General features: G+C 41.3%; 1 pseudogene; it reads right to left on the bottom strand.

The window, feature by feature from the left end:
* Positions 1-15,213: 15,213 nt before the first annotated feature.
* On the bottom strand, positions 15,214-16,460 carry LOC146398975 (phosphatidylinositol 3,4,5-trisphosphate 3-phosphatase and dual-specificity protein phosphatase PTEN pseudogene; annotated as a pseudogene).
* Between the last annotated feature and the right edge of the window lie 1,874 nt (positions 16,461-18,334).

Below are 18,334 nucleotides of genomic sequence, written 5' to 3'. Positions count from 1 at the left end.
AGAGCTGTATCTGACAGCCTATGCCACAGACAGAGCACCACAGGATCTGAGATGCATCTGTGGCCTATACTACAGCTCCTGGCAACACCAGATCCTTAATCCACTGATTGAGGCCGAGGATGGAACCCACATCCTCATGGATCCTAGTCAGGTTTGTTAACCACTGAGCATGACAGGGACTATGAAATTGTCACTTTAAAACTCTCAGTTCTCCTTTCACTTGTAGACAAACAGCCCCTGAAGTCATTGGACTCCTTTAATCATATCTGTGAAGTAGGGGCTCAGGATCCCAGAATCTCTGGTTTGGACAGCACTGGAGGGGGCATCAATGGCAGCTGTTGAGGCAGTGCACAAGCCCAAAGCACAACTTTTGAATTCTACTCCCAGACATGTTCTTCCCATTTCTGTACAGATGGCATCTTCAGTGTGGATGCTGTTTCAGCATCTCCATTGCCTTGGTGAGTTCAGCTTGATGGTCAGCTTCCATCTCCATGTTGTATTGCCTCATGGTCACTCAAGGGGGCACTACTGTCATAAAGTCATCTGATGTTACCACTTGTAAGAGCTGGGAGTATGGGGTGACTGTTTCCCTATCTCAGTCTTGGGAACTAGCTATTGACTGTTAGTGTGATGCTTTGTGAGTCCATTGCCTTGAGGCCCCAAACAAACAGGCACTTGAAATCAGACCAGAGACAAGGTGTGTGAATCTCAGGCTCTGGAGATATTTCAAACTGATATCTGTCAGTTCACATGCTCCAAATGTATGTTTATAACCATGTGTGTTAGATGTATGTACACATATACATGTGTCTGTTGGGAAGTTTGAAACTGGAAATAGAGGATATTGTAACCTCAAAAACAATAACTTTAGATAGGCTGAAAAATAGGTAAGAGGCATTTTCTTACATACCAGTAAATGAGTAGAAGTTGTCAGGAGTGATTCTTTTTTTTTTTTTTTTTGTCTTTCTGCCTTTTCTTGAGCTGCTCCTGTGCCATATGGAGGTTCCCAGGCTAGGGGTCAAATCAGAGCTGTAGCCACTGGCCTATGTCAGAGCCACAGCAACACAGGATCTGAGCTGTGTCTGCAACCTACTCCACAGCTCATGGCAATGCCAGATCCTTAACCCACCGAGCAAGGCCAGGGAATGAACCCGCAACCCCATGGTTCCTAGTTGGATTTGTTAACCACTGCACCACAACAGGAACTCCAGGAGTGATTCTTATATTCAGTTACCATCAGCTTTGCCAGGCCACTGTAATAACTGCTGAACAAGTTCTCTTACTTCCACTCTTGCCTTCATCCTCTCCCACAGTGTAATCCATTCTTCACAATACAGCCAGACTGATCTTTTAAATATGGTAGGAAGATTATCTCACGCTCTCATTTAAAGCCTTTGATAGCTTCCTCACCCTCCCTCCATCTGTTCCTCCCTCTGTCATTTTCTCTCTCTGTTTTTGGCTGCACCCATGGCATGTGGAAGTTCCTGGGCCAGGGGTCAAAACCACACCACAGCAGCAACCCAGGATGCTTCAGTAACAATGCCAGATTTTCATCCTGCTGTGCCACAGGGGAACTTCTGCTTCCCACCTCAATAAAGTAAAACCCAAACTCCTTATGGTGACCATAAAGCCCTACAATCCAATGCCTGCCTTTTTTTCTAGTCCTACCTTGTAGAATTTTCCCTTTGCTTATCACATTCCAGCCACAGTGGCTCTCTTCCCACTCCTTAAACATGCCATCCTTGTTCCTCCTACAGACCCTTGCAGTTGGTGTTCTCTTTGCCCTAGATCTTTCCCCACATCTTCCCATGCAACTCTTTCTTATCACTCAGATCTTAGCTCCAGTGATACCTCTTCCAAGAAGCTTTGCCTGACTGCCCAAACTAAGGTAGCCTGGCTCTCTTCAGCTCCTTAGCCTACTTTCTGTACTTCATAGTACTTACTGCTTTTGTGTTCTGTTCAACTGCTTTCTCCCACTAGTACCTAAATGCCACATGAGGAGGGACTTAAGAAAATTCATTGTTGTATCTCTAGTACTTAGAATTTTGCCCAGCCCAAAGTGCATAATGGTAAACCCCAAAGTAAACTTTACTATGTGGCCTCAACATTCAAAGAGTTAACTTAAGGAGTTCCCACTGTGGCTCACTGATAAAGAGCCCAACTAGTATCCATGAGGATATGGGTGTGATCCCTGGCCCGGCTCAATGCATTAAGGATCTGGTGTTGCTCTGAGCTGTGGTGTAGGCCACTGACTTGTCTCAGATCTGGTGATGCTGTGGCTGTGGTAGAGGCCGACAGCTGTATTTCCAATTCTACCCCTAGCATGGGAACTTCCAAGTGCCTCAGGTGTGACCCTTAAAAAAATAAAAAAGAAAGGGTACCTTAAATTTCCTCACTTCAGTGTGTAACTTTATTAATACGCAAGTGATATGCTTTTTGAGAAAACTAAAAAAATCATTTTTGCAGCTCATATAAAGCCCAGTTATCTTGCAGCCACATTTAGGTAGGTATGATGTCACTTTCAGAGAAACATTACTCTGTCCAAAATAATCACAAAGGAATTAGAATCTTTACTGCAGTCTGAAAGCTGCAGTAAAGCAAAAACTCTGAAGCACTTCTCAGATATCATCTTTCTTCTTTTTGTTCTTCCCTAGTACTTCTAAGGGTGGAAGATTGAAATCTATTTATTAATACTTTCCCTTTTTTCTCACTATATATACAAAAATAAATTTTGATAATTAAAATGTAAAAGCACAATGTAACAAAACAATATTCTGTCACTACAGACAAATTTTATATTTACTTAAACTCTCTTAAAAAGTGCCAGTGAAGTTTGTGTTGAATAAGAATGTGCACTGAAAATAAAAGTTCAATAAAATTAAATAAGCAATTAAAATAATAGCTGTTGCACCACACTTGCCAGATCTTGATGTTTATTTGCGCTATGATGCCAGATTGACCTGGATTCAAATCCTAGTTCTGCCATTTGCTGTGTGATCTTGGACAAGTCATCTGAGTTCTCTGAGCCTTGATCTTCTCACCTATAAAATAGAGATTCTAATAATGGTCAGATTATGGCATCCTTTGTAAGAATTAAATGAGGTTATGTATGGCAGATATTTAGCCCAGTTCTGGACTTCAATTACTTATTAAATAGATCCATAACATCTGGAAAATCATCAGTGAGGGTTCATTTTAACAACATAAATTACTCTTGTTAATAGGACTGGGAATGATGTCTAGGGACTTTCTGGGAAGCTTGTCACACCCTCTGTCTCCACCCCTCCCCACCAGGGCCCACCTCAGATTCCCTCTGTCCTTCCTCTTTTCAGTTTCTTCTGTCAGTCTGAACCCAATGGCTACATTGAGAGGAGATGTGTCATTGACGGCTTGTGTTCTAATTAGAATATGATGTGTGAGTTGCCTTACTCGGAATCCAGCTGGCTGGACCTTTACATCCTTCTCGTGTAGCCTATTCCCCAGCTTATGGTGGGGATGACTGATATATACTTCATCAAGTCTGGGTTGGCTTAAATATCTGAGAACCAGCTTGGATAGCTCAACTGGAGTCATATGTAGAGCTTCCACAATTCTCCACTGCATGGTCTCACCATATTTCCAATTTATGATTCCTCATAGCATGGAGGTCTCAGGGCAGCTGAACTTCTTACATGGCAGCTGGTTTCCTCCCAGAGAGAAAGCAGATGCTGCCAGGACTGTTAAAGCCTGGACTCTGAGGTCCTGGCACATTTCTTTCATCACATGCTATTAGTGAAAGCAATTATAAAGCCAGCCCAGATTCAGGGGGAGAAGAGACTCCACATGTTGATGGAGTATGTGCATACAGGGAGGGGAGGAACAGTCAGCAGCTGTCTTTAGAGATGATCTGCCACAGTGAGAAAGTTCCCATTCTCTTCCTGCATAGGGGTGATGCGAGGGGATAGACCCTGACCACACAGTGCACTCCCTGCAAGACCACAACTCCTAGCTCCTTGTCTTTTTCTTACCTTAACCCATGAGCTAGAGAGGTATGAGGGCTGATTCTTCACCCTGATGTAAGCCCTGTGAGGGAAGGGAGGTGGATGACCCTAATCAGGTAGCTTTTTGAGCATAAATCTGAACACTTAGAGACTATTTTTCTCCTGAATCATTGCACTGAGCAATTAAAAGACAGACTCCCACTTGACATTCTGCTGAATGGAAAAAATCCTCCCCTCTTTCCCCCCATGTTAGCTTCTTGGTTATTTTCTCTATCCAGCATGTACCAGCCTTCTCTATCCAAATTCAGGAGCTGAGGAGATTCAATTTCTTATTAAATAGATCATAATATCTGAACTTTTATTACTCTTTTGACAAAACTCAGAAACAACTAATGTACTGGATGGCATTCCTCACTATTCAGACCTGTATTCAAATTCTCATAGGTATAACTAATGAGGGACAATTGCATCTTACATATTTGTGTATTGTGGTGGGGAATCTATAGTCCCTCTCCAGAATGTAAGCTTTATTGAAGACAGGGTCTGTGTCCTTACCTTATGGCTTATTTAGCACAGTGCTGGCACATAGCAGATACTCCAGATACTCAATAAGTAGTTGTCGATTGAAAGAGTGAAGAGATTGCTCTTGCAGAGGCTTACTGTTCCCTGAAACCAGAGTGAACCTGCACATATCTCCATTTTGGTTTTGATATATCTGACTTTTTTTTTTTTTTTGGTTTGGCTTTCAAGTCCTCTGAAGTTTTGCTCTTACCCTTCACCACATATTCAACCCTGTGTCATAGTCCTCTCCCTTTGCTGGTATCAGGTTACTCTCGCTAGCTTCCACATTCAGCACACTTATTTTTACCTTTGCTGTCTTACTCCTACCTCCCACTGTACCAACCATACACAGTTATTACCCCAGTTTCACAGATAGGAATACTGAGGCTTCCTATAAAGAGGAGTTTTAGACTGGATTTTCCAGGGTAATAGGAGATATCATCTCCATTTTATAGATTAGAAAAGAGGGTTACAGGGGTTAAGTGGTTTTCCAATGTGGAGTCAGAATTTTTTTTTTTTTTTTTTTGCTTTTTTAGGGCCACACCTGGGCCATGTGGAGGTTTCCAGGATAGGGGTCAAATCATAGTTGCAGCTGCCAGCATACACCACAGCCACAGCAATGCCTGATCCTTAATCCACTGAGTGAGGCCAGGGATCAAACCCAAATCCTCACAGATACTAGCTGGGTTCATTACCAATGAACCACAATAGGAACTCCCTGGTGTCAGAATTTAAATCTTGAGTTTTCTACCTCTAAATCTGGTTCTCTCATGGTGTTGATATGAGAATTAAATGAGACAAAGTATGTATAAACCCACCCTCCCAAACACAGTGACCGGAATGCAAAGGCACTGAAAACAGTTTCATGATAAAGAAGTCAAATTCATTCCCCATTCACAAAGCAAACAAATAAAAAGCAGACATGAATTGTTCTCCTTTAAAATTCAATGCAGTCCATTGAGAAATAAAGGAATTTATATGGGGGTCTTAACTCCAAACACCTGCCTGTCTCATGTTCTGAACCATGAAATGGAGCTTTCAAAATGCCTTCACGCCCGCAGGTTGCTGTCCGTGGTGCTGAACCGTCACTGTCTGCTCTCAGAATAATGTTCTAAATATCAGAATAGGAAATGGTAACAAGGAAGAGAAGGAGCAGGAATGCAGAACCAAAGCAAAGAGAGGTTATTGGAGAGGCTTATTTGCTTCCAGAGGTTTCTAGGGAGGAAAAAAGTGAGGTCTTTGCCCTTCTTTTCAAATATAGACATTATTCTTCATTCAAACTCAGGAGTAAAATAGCTTCAAATATGTTTGCAGATAAACCATCTGCTCTCCAGTCTCTTGCTACTGGTGCTATCACAAATCAGGAAGCAAACAGATTTGTATAACACAGTACCTCTCACTGTTCAAACTTGTTCTTTGTTCTCAGAAATTTAAATAGTTTATCTAATGCAGGACAGTTGTAACTGCAATTCAATTACTCTAGTAATGTTTATGGAGGCTTTTGTATTCCAGGGACTGTTCTTGGCAACCAGACAAGTAGTGAAAAAGAGGGATGAGGTCCCTGTTGTCATGGAGATAATATTTTTGTGCAAGAAGACTGAAGATAAACAAATAAATTAAATAATATGAGATTCTAATAAGTACTGTGAAGAAAATAATCAGCAGTTATAAGGAAAGAAAATTATCTTTTTTCATGGCAGTTGTATGTGTTGAGGGTAGTGTATATAACTGATAATGTTAATACATACTGGCATTTATTTATTGTTAGGTGATAGGTACTAGTCTGAATATCTTACCTGCACTAACTCATTTAATAATCACAACAACTCTATGATGTGGCTACTATTATTTCATTCTCATTTTATAGGTGAGATGGCTGAGGCACAGGAAGTTTAAGTACTTGCCCAAAGTCATGTAGTAAGTCAGGAGTAGAGCTGAGATTTGAGTCCAGATAGTCTGCTGTCAGAGTCTACCCTAGAATCTGAGATGCCTAGAAACCAGTGATGAGAATGAAAGGAAGATGACATGAGAAAAAATGGTAAGAGAAGCAACCTCCTTGAGCAGGTGCACACGCACACATGCACACACACACACAGACAGACAGACAGACTGAAACACACACAGAGACATGGAGTTTAGAGACTCAGGAGAGGGAGCTCTGTCTGAGAAGCTCATACAGAACATTGCATCTTGTTTTCGGAGAGCTCAACTTTCTGATATTCATGAATCAATCTTCATTTTCCCCTCTTGTTACACCAGTGATTCTATTGCTCAGATCTGATTCCTAATGAGATTCTGCTCTGCTCGATTTTGGATGGAGCTCCACTCCATCACTCATGAGAAGTCAGTTTTAATTGGGGATTTTTATATCCCTAACTCAGTCTCTGAGAGGAGCTTCAGAGACAGGGCAAAATGACTGAGTGTCAGTTTGGTTTATGAAAAGCTTTTGCATTGAAAGCTTTGAACACTTCTTTAGATCATCCATTCCTCCTTTGTGTGAAGGAAGCTTGGTGATATCTGAATCTAATTCTCCATAATCTGTCCTTAGGCACACTAGCTTTTTAGTAGTCCTTTTTAGTTTTTCAAGTTGACCATGTAAGCTTATTTCACTGGGTGTTTTTGTCATGGAATTTTAGTATTTCATTCATAATATCACATCAAAAAATGACATCTAATAGGAATATTGGTATATCCCACTTTAAATATTTTTTTCTGTTGAGTCAAGCACACATTTACTAAATATTTGGAATGTACAATGCACTATGCCCCATGTGAAGGGAAGCCTTCTACAAAGGGAAGGCTGAAGCTCTGTATTTGTTGAGTACTTTGCTCAGTCACATGGGTTGTTAAGAGCAGAGCTGGAAATGGTACCATGTCCTGGCCACCTAATTCAAAACTCCTTTTTTAAAATCTATTTTGTTAATTTGAAAATTTAATGGTTAATTGTTTTTTTTTATTTTCCCACTGTACAGCAAGGGGATCAAGTTATCCTTACATGTATACATTACAATTACATTTTTCCCCCACCCTTTCTTCTGTGGCAACATGAGTATCTAGACAAAGTTCTCAATGCTACTCAGCAGGATCTCCTTGTAAATCTATGCTAAGTTGTGTCTGATAAGCCCAAGCTCCAGATCCCTCCCACTCCCTCCCTTTCCCATCAGGCAGCCACAAGTCTTTTCTCCAAGTCTATGATTTTCTTTTCTGAGGAGATATTCAATTGTGCTGGATATTAGATTCCAGTTATGAGTGATATCATATGGTATTTGTCTTTGTCTTTCTGGCTCACTTCACTCAGGATGAGATTCTCTAGTTCCATCCATGTTTCTGCCAATGGCATTATGTCATCCTTTTTTTATGGCTGAGTAGTATTCCATTGTGTATATATACCACTCTTCTGAATCCAATCCTCTGTTGATGGACATTTGGGTTGTTTCCATGTCCTGGCTATTGTGAAGAGTGCTGCAATGAACACGTGGGTGCATGTGTCTCTTTTAAGGAGAGTTTTCTCTGGATATATGCCCAAGGGTGGGATTGTGGGGTCATATGGAAGTTCTATGTATATATTTCCAAGGTATGTCCAAACTGTTCTCCATAGTGGCTGTACCAGTTTACATTCCCACCAACAGTGCAGGAGGGTTCCCTTTTCTCCACAGCCCCTCCAGCACTTATTCTTTGTGGATTTATTAATGATGGCCATTCTGACTGGTGTTAGTTTTGATTTGCATTTCTCTTATAATCAACGAAGTTGAGCATGTTTTCATGTGTTTGCTGGCCATCTATATATCTTCTTTGGAGAAATGTCTATTCAGGTCTTTTGCCCATTTTTCCATTGGGTGATTGGCTTTTTTGCTGTTGGGTTGTATAAGTTGCTTATATTTTCTAGAGATTAAGCCCTTGTTGGTTGCATCATTTGAAACTATTTTCTCCCATTCTGCAAGTTGTCTTTTTGTTTTCTTTTGGGTTTCCTTTGCTGTGCAAAAGCTTTTCAGTTTGATTAGTTCCCATGGGTTTATTTTTACTCTTATTTCTATTGCTTTGGGAGACTGACTTGATGTTGATGTCAGAGAGTGTTTTGCCTATGTTTTCTTCTAGGAGTTTGATGGTGTCCTGTCATATATTTAAGTCTTTCAGCCGTTTGGAGTTTATTTTTGTGCATGGTGTGAGGGTGTGTTCTAATCTCATTGCTTTGCATGCAGCTGTCCAGGTTTCCCAGCAATGCTTGCTGAATAGACTTTCTTCTTCCCATGTTATGTTCTTGCCTCCCTTGTCAAAGATTAATTGACCACAGGTGTCAGGGTTTATTTCCGGGTTCTCTATTGTGTTCCATTGGTCTGTCTGTATGTTTTGATACCAGTACCACACTGTTTTGATGACTGTGGCTTTGTAGTATTTCTTGAAGTCTGGGAGGGTTATGCCTCCTGCTTGGATTTTGTTTCTCAGGATTGCTTTGGCGATTCTGGGTCTTTTGTGGTTCCATATAAAATTTTGGATTGTTTGTTCTAGTTCTCTGAAAAATGTCATGGGTAATTTGATCGGGATTGCAATGAATCTGTAGATTGCTTCTGGTAGAATGGCCATTTTCACAATATTGATTTTTCCAATCCAGGAAATTGGAACATCTTTCCATTTCTTTATATCTTCTTTGATTTCTTTGATGAAAGTTTTATAGTTCTTGGCATATAGGTCCTTTACCTCCTTGGTCAGGTGTATTCCGAGGTATTTGATTTTGTTTGGTGCAATTTTAAAAGGTATCGTACTTTTGTATTCCTTTTCTATTATTTCATTGCTGGTATACCGAAATGCAACTGACTTCTGAATGTTAATATTATATCCTGCCACTTTGCTGAATTTATTAATCAGTTCAAGGAGTTTTGGGGTTGAGTCCTTAGGGTTTTCTAGGTATAGAATCATGTCATCTGCATACAGTGACAGTTTTATCTCTTCTCTTCCTATATGGATGACTTTTATTTCTTTTGTTTGTCTCATTGCTGTGGCTAAGACTTCCAAAACAATGTTGAAGAGCAGTGGTGAGAGTGGGCATCCCTGTCTTGTTCCAGATTTGAGGGAGAAGGCTTTCAGTTTTTCCCCCTTGAGTATTATATTTGCTGTGGGTTTATCATAAATGGCTTTGATTATATTCAGGAATGTTCCCTCTATACAGATACTTCTTAATGATATTCATCCAGCCCCCAAAGTTCTTTAATTAACTGTACTAACAGATGTCTCTGCCTTTACTGAACTAAAAGACTTTTCAATTAAATGCAAAGATTTTAAAATTGTCATTTAGCATAAGTGAATAATGGAAAGCATACAATTTAATTTGAATGAGTAGCTTTCCTTTTCCAGATTCATCCAAAGTATATAAGGAAGTATCTCATTATGATTTGATTCATATTAGGCAAAAATCTAAAAATATGTCACAGCCATAAGATGTATGTAAGGAGTATGACTCAGCTCCTTTGTGGGAGCCCTTTTTCTGTCTAACTGGGTTTGTGATCCTCACAGGTATATGAGTCTTATTGGAGCTTGGCAGCAAAGCATACTCTAATTGTATTAAGGAGGTATGGGCTTAATGAGCACCTGCTCTTTATCAGGCACTAGAAGGGACACCAAGATAAATTAGCTGTCCTTGGCCTTAAGAAGCCTCTCTTGTGTTGTTGTATGATAGTCATGGGCCATGAGATGAAACCTTATAAAGCAAGTAACAAAGCTTCCTTGGAAAAGACTACAACAGGAGATTCAAAAATTACATCTAAATAGATTTGAGTGCTCTTAAATGTATCAACAGCTCTTTGGATAATTGGATGAATTGTTTTATTATCCCCATGTCCCTTTTTGCCTTGGCTGACAGGAAGCCCAGAGCCAAACTTGTTGTGTAGATTTAGTAAAACTCTAGGCTATCTATCATGCATAGACAACTGCATGCTAACCATCCCCTGTGTTTGTCTTTGATATATGGTCCCAGCACCTGGTTTTGTAATTTATAGCTTTTGATTTTATTGTATTAAATATAATTTGTGGGGCACCTTGGATATTGTGTATAATAAGATCATGTAAACATTTAATTTGTCTAGAGAGTCATTGAAAAAGTGACTTGTTTTTTACTTGTATAGCATTGATATTAGGGGCTAGGTTAGATCGACTTAATTAGGACTTTTTGATTGTAAGTGATTGAATCCAAGCTCACAAGGCTTATGCAAAAAGAGGAAGTGATTGGATCATGTAACTGAGAGGTTTATGGCTTATTTACTTCAGAAACAGTTGGATCCAGGTGCTTACATGATTTCTTTCTTTTTTTTTTGGTCTTTTACTTTAGGGCTGCACCTGCAGCATATGAAGGTTCCCATGCTAGGGATTGAATCAGAGCTGTGGCTGCCTGGCCTACATCACAGCCATAGCAACACCAGGTCTGAGCTGAACCTGTGACCCACACCACAGCTCGTGGCAACATTAGATCCTTAACCCACTGAGCGAGGCCAGGGATCGAACCTGTGTCCCCATGGATGCTAATCAGATTTGTTTCCACTGAGCCACAATGGGAACACCCTTGATTTCTTGATGATGTTCTCTCTTCATCTCTTAGCTTTCCTTGCTCTGTGCTGGCATCATCCTCAGGCCTCTGGCACATCCAGGTTTACCTCATTCCTATCACACACAGTCTTATGGAACCAGAGTGGCCTTTTGGGTGTCATTCCAGTCAATGTCCTGGGATTCATTTTCATCGAACCCTCTTGGATCTTTTTTTATTTTTTTATTTTTTTTGTCTTTTTGTCTTTTGTCTTTTGCTGTTGTTGTTGTTGTTGCTATATCTTGGGCCGCTCCCACGGCACATGGAGGTTCCCAGGCCAGGGGTTGAAGCGGAGCTGTAGACACCGGCCTACGCCAGAGCCACAGCAACTCAGGATCCGAGCCGTGTCTGCAACCTACACCACAGCTCACGGCAACGCCGCCCTCTTGGATCTTATACCTATTTCTGGACCAGAAACTGTGGTAAGGATATGACATGTCCCTGTCAATGAAGTCTGGCTCAGATGCCCACTTCTGGAACCTGGATGGGGCAACCCCACCAAAGCTCATGAACTTGTAGGAGGGAAGAGGTGTTTTCCCTCTTATCAGGAAAATTGTGAGGCTGACATAGAAGAAGGGAGAACAGATACTAGGAATGAAAACAACAGCTTTACATTCCATCAGCATTATGGTTCCACTTAGCTAAATGAATCAGTAAGAGATGAGGTCAGAACCCACAGTAGTCTAAGAGTAAATGGGATAATGGGACAGTGTCCCCTGCAGGGGCTGCTTCTACCAGGGGACAGGGCATGACTTTCAGGGAGCAGTGACATGATCTTGGTTTCAGGCCTGTGAACTTTTCTTTTTTACACAGTTATTGTTAAGCAACCCTCAAGAATGGTCACATTTTTCTTAGATACAAAAAACACAAATAAATGGAAAGACATTCCGTGCTCATGAATTAAAAGATTTATTATTATTGTGATGCCAGTACTACCAAGAATGATCCACAGATTCATTGCAATCTCATGATTCCTGGTCAGATTCTTTTCTGCTGTGCCATTATGGGAACTCTAAGATTCAATGCAATCTTTATCAAAACTGCAGTGACTTTATTTTTTGCAGAAACAGAAGAATCCACCTTAAAATTCACATGAAATCTCACAGAACCCCAAATAGCCAAAACAATTTTGTATGAGGAGAATAAAGTCACACTATCTGATTTCAAACTTAGTACAAAGCTATAGTAATCAAAACTATGTGGTAGTAGCATGAAGACAGACATATAGACTGATGGAAAGAATAGAGAGCTTAGAAATAAATCCTTATGTTTATGGTCAAATTACTTTAGATGAAATCATTTAGTAGGGGGAGGGACAGTCTTTTCAACCAATGGTATGAGGAAATGGATATCAACAGGCAAAATAACACCATATGCAAAAACTAACTCAAAATGGATCAAAGACCTAAACGTAGGAGCTAAAATTATAGAATGCTTAGGAGAAAACAGAGGAGAAAAGCTTCATGATACTGGATTCAGCCATGATTTGTTGGATATGATACCAAAAGTATAAGCAACAAAAGAAAAAATATATAAGTTGGACTTCATCAAAATTGAAAACTTTTGTGAATCAATGGACATAATCAAAAGGCAACCCACAGATTGGGAGGAAATATTTGCAAGTCATGTATCTCTAAGGGTTAATATTTAGAATACATAAAGAACTCCTACAACTCAGCAACAAAAAACCCCCAAACAACTCAATTAAGAAATGGGCAAAGGACTTGAATAGACATTTCTTCTTTATGTAACCAATAAGCACATAAATGTTGCTCAGCAGGACTAATCACTACAAATAGAAACCATGAAATACCACATCACACCTATTAGGATGGCTATTTTTTTTTTAATATAGATAATAACAAGTGTTGGTAAGAGGAAATTGGAACTCTTGTGCATTGCTGGTGGGCATGTCAAATGGTGCAGCTACCATGGAAAATAGTATGGCAGTCCCTCAAAAACTGTAGAATTACCATATGATCCAGCAATTCTGTTTTTGGGTATATACCTAATAGAATTAAAAGCAAGGACTTGAACATATATTTGAACACTAATGGTCACAGCAGCATTGTTCACAGCAGCCAAAAGTGGAAGCAACTCAGGTGTCCATCCATGGATGAATGGATAAATCAATGTGGAATACACATATGATAGAATATTATTCATCCTTAAAAAGGAGGGAGAGTGTTCTCTTCATGGCTCCATGGTAACAAACCCCATGAGTACCCATGAAGACTCAGGTTGAATCCCTGGCCTCCCTCAGTGGATTAAGGTTCCAGCGTTGCTGTGAGCTGTGGTGTAGGCTGGAAGCTGCAGCTCTGATTTGACCCCTAGCCTGGGAATGTTCATATGCCACAGGTGCGGCCCTTAAAAAAATGGAGGGAGGGAGGAGTTCCCTTTGTGGCTCAGTGGTAACAAAACCAGTTAGTATCCATGAGGACTCTGATTTGATCCCTGGCTTTGCTCAGAGGGTCAGGGATCCAGCATTGCCCTGAGCCAAAGTGTAGGCTTGGATCCTGTGTTGCTGTGGCTGTGGCATAGGACAGCAGCTGTAGCTCCAATTAGACCTCTAGCCTGGGGACCTCAATATGCCATGGGTGCAGCCCTAAAAATCAACAAACAAATAAACAAACAGCTAGAAACTGTCTAACTTATAACTTAGCTGGTCAAGTGTAGCATGAGCAGAGGTACCATACTACAAAGCTCTTTGGGATCCAGTGAGATTCAGTTTTGTTGAAAAGCAAAAAATAGAATGTTCACAATAGAAATAAAGGTTGCAAAGTTATTTTAGTTAATCTTTTTGGGGTAACAGTATGGTGATATCTTTTGAATTATTCAGCATGAAGTGCCCTTCTTTTTGGTAGCTTGGGGAAAGAGGCATGAATACCTGTGGCTAAACCACATTCCGAAAATATTTCCAGAGAGGAAGTAGAGGATCCGAAATTTTGACTCTGTATATTGTCAATCATGGAACTCTGGGCTCTGCATTAGGGAGTTTATTTTTTTATTTTATTTTTTTACAAAATATTTTATATTTAATGAGAAAAAAGAAGCTTGTAGGCAGCACAGAAAGCATCCACAGCAGGTATATGATTGAAAACTAATACAATAAGAGTAAGTTGTTGACTGATGTAGGTATTAATAGCATTTGACTTTTAGCCCTGGCCTTGATTACACAGGAGTTGGATCAGTCGTTACAATTGAGAAAACATATTTAACAAATCACTGTCAATTTTTATAATGTTTCAAGCCCATTCTTTGTTGATAGCCTCCACATTTATATAGTTAAGTCATTGTTGCTGTTTCTTATCTATGACCACATTATTTTTATATCCCTTCATTTGTGGACTCTTAAGATGTTGTGGAAGGTTCATTCCTGGACCCCAATACAGATTCCCTCCCTCTAGCTGCCTTTTCTAGCACCAATATGCTTTAGAAAAATAAAATGCACAAATAGCAAGCAATGACTGTGGCCAATTCCTCAAATATCCAGATTAATAACTGTATCATGCTAAAGAAAGGTGTGTGTAAATAGCTGGAGATGGTATATGGTCCAGAGTCCAGCATAAAGCATATTCCTTTCTGAGCATTCCTTCCATTCCCCTAACCCGAATACATGCATTAGACTGTAGCAAAACCCTTTAGAAACTCCTCTTAGCCAACTGCAAACTTATCTGTTGCCACAAGAGCAAAGGGGTAGGATGTCAACCCGTATTTCATGAGCTCTTTAGCCCCTTCAGTTGGTGACAGGACACAAAATGAAATATTCCTACGTATACACAGCAGTCTGACTCCACTTTTTATAAAACTGGAATAAAATGGGAAAAGTGCCATCTTTATTTATCCTAAATTAATTTTAAATGTCGGTTTGACACAAAAAGGTATATACATGACACAGCTACACAACCTTTTTTCAACAGGACAACAAGTGTCAAAACTCTGTGGATGTATAGGGTGAAACAAGATTGGTCAGGAAAAGAGAATTGTTCCTACAACTGGTAATCTGACACAATGTCCTACTGCCATTAAAAAAAAAAACATCCATTTTCAGATTATTCAAGTTTGTTTTTTATGGTGTTTTATCCCTCTTGATTAAAAAAATCAGACTTTTGTAATTTGTGTGTGCTGAACTTCATCAAAAGGTTCATTCTCTGGATCAGAGTCAGTGGTGTCAGAATATCTATAATGATCAGGTTCATTGTCATAACATCCGGTGTTACAGAAGTTGAACTGCTAGCCTCTGGACTTTATGACTCCTTTACTGCTTTTGTGAAGTACAGCTTCACCTTAAAATTTGGAGAAAAGTGTCAGTTGGCCTTGTCTTTATTTGCTTTGTCAAGATCATTTTTTGTTAAAATGAGCACTAGATATTCCTTGTCATTATCTGTACGTTCTATACTGCAAATACTATCAATTTCTTGATCACATGGGCTTCCATTTTCTACTTTTTCTGAGGTTTCCTCTGGTCCTGGTATTAAGAATGTATTTACCCAAAAGTGAAAGATTTTTTCTTTTTTTAGCATCTTGTTCTGTTTGTGGAAGAACTCCACTTTGATGTCACCACACACAGGCAATGGCTGAGGGAACTCAAAGGACATGAACTTGTCTTCCCATCATGTGGGTCCTGAATTGGAGGTTGGCAGGCCACAAACTGAGGATTGCATGTTCCACCACTGAACACTGGAATAACTTCAAACAACATCTTGCGAAACAACAGTGCACTGGTCTATAATCCAGATGATTCTTTAACAGGTAGCTGTAATAATACACATAGTGACTCTGACTGGGAATAGTTACTCCCTTTTTGTCTCTGGTCCTTACTTCCCCATAGAAATCTTGTGCCTTTAAAAATTTGCCCGGATGAAACAAATATGCACAAATCATTACACCAGTTCATCCTTTTCCAGGTTTACAGTGAATTGCTGCAACATGATTGTCATCTTCACTTAGCCATTGGTCAAGATCTTCACAAAAAGGTTTGATAAATTCTAGCAGTGGTGGATTATGATCTTCAAAAGGATACTGTGCAACTCTGCAGTTAAATGTGGCGGTATCATAATGTCTTTCAGCACATACATTGTATATCTTGTAATGGTTTTTATGCTTTGACTCCAAAATCCTTACTACATCATCAATATTGTTCCTGTATATGCCTTAAAGTCTTTCTGCAGGAAACCCCAGAGCAATAATATTTGGATAAATATAGGTCAAGTCTAAGTCAAATCCATTCTCTTGATATCTCCTTTTGTTTCTGCTAACGATCTCTTGGATGATGGCTATCATGTCTGGGAGTCTGTGGCTGAAGAAAAAGGTGGAGAGAGATGGCAGAAGCTGCTGGTGGTGGGCCTTCTTCTGCAGGATGGAAATGGCTCTGGACTTGGTGGTAGCTGATGCCCCTCGCTCTGCTGCTGCTTGGCTCTGGACTGCAGCTGGGCAATGGCTGCTGCAGCGGCTGCTGGATGGTTGCAGCGACTGGGCCTGCTTCTCCTCAGCAGCCAGAGGTCTGGCAGTGGTGGCAGCAGAATAGGGAGAAGACAAATAATCCTCAGAAAGGCTGCCTCCTCCTTGGGTCTCTGGAGCCTGGGCCAGGGCTGGTGCGGTGGCAGCTGCGGAACGGAGGCTTTAAACCGGCCGGGATCCCTGGATGTGCAGCCGCCACCGCCATGTTGGAGGCAGGAAGAGGAGAGAGACCAACTCTCCAGTGTTCCCAGCCCTGGAAATAAGGACGGCGACTCCGACCCCCTCCCCGGAGCAGCTGCCGCCGCCGCCGCCGCTTCTCCCACACTCCACTCCAGGAGCGGGGAGGTGCCACCGCAGCTCCTCAGCCGGCTCCCACCGGAGCCCATGGCTTCCACCTTCCCTTTCAGGAGAAGCCGAGGAAGAGGCTGCACGGTTAGAAAAGACGAAGAGGAGGCGAGAAACACCTCCACTGCCGCTGCCGCTGCCGCCGCCAATGGCCATCCGGCTCCCCAAGGGTGCTGCCCCCGCAGCTGCTCACAGGCCTTGAGAGGAGCTCTGGGCCACAGCCGCCACTGTCTCTCATCTCCTTCGCCTGAGCTTGGTCGCGCCTCACAAACTTCCATCATGGCTGCAGCTTCCTAGAGGAGAGAACTCTGCATTAGGGAGTTTAAAAGGAACTTCCAGTCATGGGAAAAAGTCAGAAATAATGTCAAGAAGCTACTCTTGACAGTCTTCTTCACAGTTAGTTTTAAAAGGAGAGTTGCAGTGAGGATCCCCATTGTGGCTCAGCAGGTTAAGAACCCAACTAGTGTCCATGAGAATGTGGGTTCAATCCCTGGCCTCGATCAATAGGTGAAGGATACAGCATTGCCACAAGCTGCATTGCTGTGGCTGTGCCATAGGCCTGCAGCTGCAGCTCTGCTTCAACCCCTAGCCCAGAAACTTTCATTTGCTGCACCTGTAGCCCTGGAAAAAAAAAAGGAAAAGAAAATGAAAAGAAAGTTGCAACGATATTTATGTCTGAATACACAAAGCTTTGGGACACACTGGTATCAGTCAGCTCCTGGCAAGAAGAGAGGACACATTCAAATTAAGGTAATTTGAGGCAAGTCCAGTGAAAGGGACTTTGCAAAGTACAGGTGGGCTCTAGGGAAACCACAGGGACAGTGCAGCTTCCAAGGCAGTGACGATTGGGGTTGATGGGGGGGGGGGAGAGCAGCCATGGGAAGCAGGAGGCCAGAGCTGTGCAGAAAGATCTGTGACCCCACCAGAGGGAGTCCCTGACACCAGCTCTCAGACCTCACTCCCTTCTTTCCCATGTCCCCCTGAGCTCCCTGAGCCTGAAGCAAGGGGCCCAAGGAGCCTTTGAGGTGGTCCACAAGGGTCTGTCTCTGGGGGCACTGAGTAGGATGAGCATGGGCTGGCAAGTGGATCTGGAGAGAGAAGGGGCAGGCACCCAGCCCAGAAGCTGACAAAGCTTCTGAGTGCCTGCTTACCCTGAATGTTTTTCAAATCTCATCTGTGGGATATTTTTGTGTATACATTGACCCATAAAATCTGATTTTCTCCCAACTGAAAAACTGACTTAGACAAAATTCAAGAAGAAAACCACCCATCTCATAGTAATATTAACATATCCTACATGGAATTAATAGACCACAAGGAAATGTAATCGCCCTCTCAAGAAGCTGTTTTCTATTTCTGAATTCCCTGTGTCATCAGGTTCAGTCACCTTGTCTGTTACTAGGCTGGTGATTGACTG

This window comes from Sus scrofa, chromosome 10 (genome assembly GCF_054392235.1).
Source record: "Sus scrofa isolate SSC_HxYL_T2T_F1_AM1 chromosome 10, Sscrofa_HxYL_maternal_Yorkshire_Landrace_v2.0, whole genome shotgun sequence".
NCBI lineage: Eukaryota > Metazoa > Chordata > Mammalia > Artiodactyla > Suidae > Sus > Sus scrofa.
The sequence above is the reverse complement of the archived record's forward strand: the minus strand, read 5'-3'. Positions and strand labels throughout refer to the sequence as shown.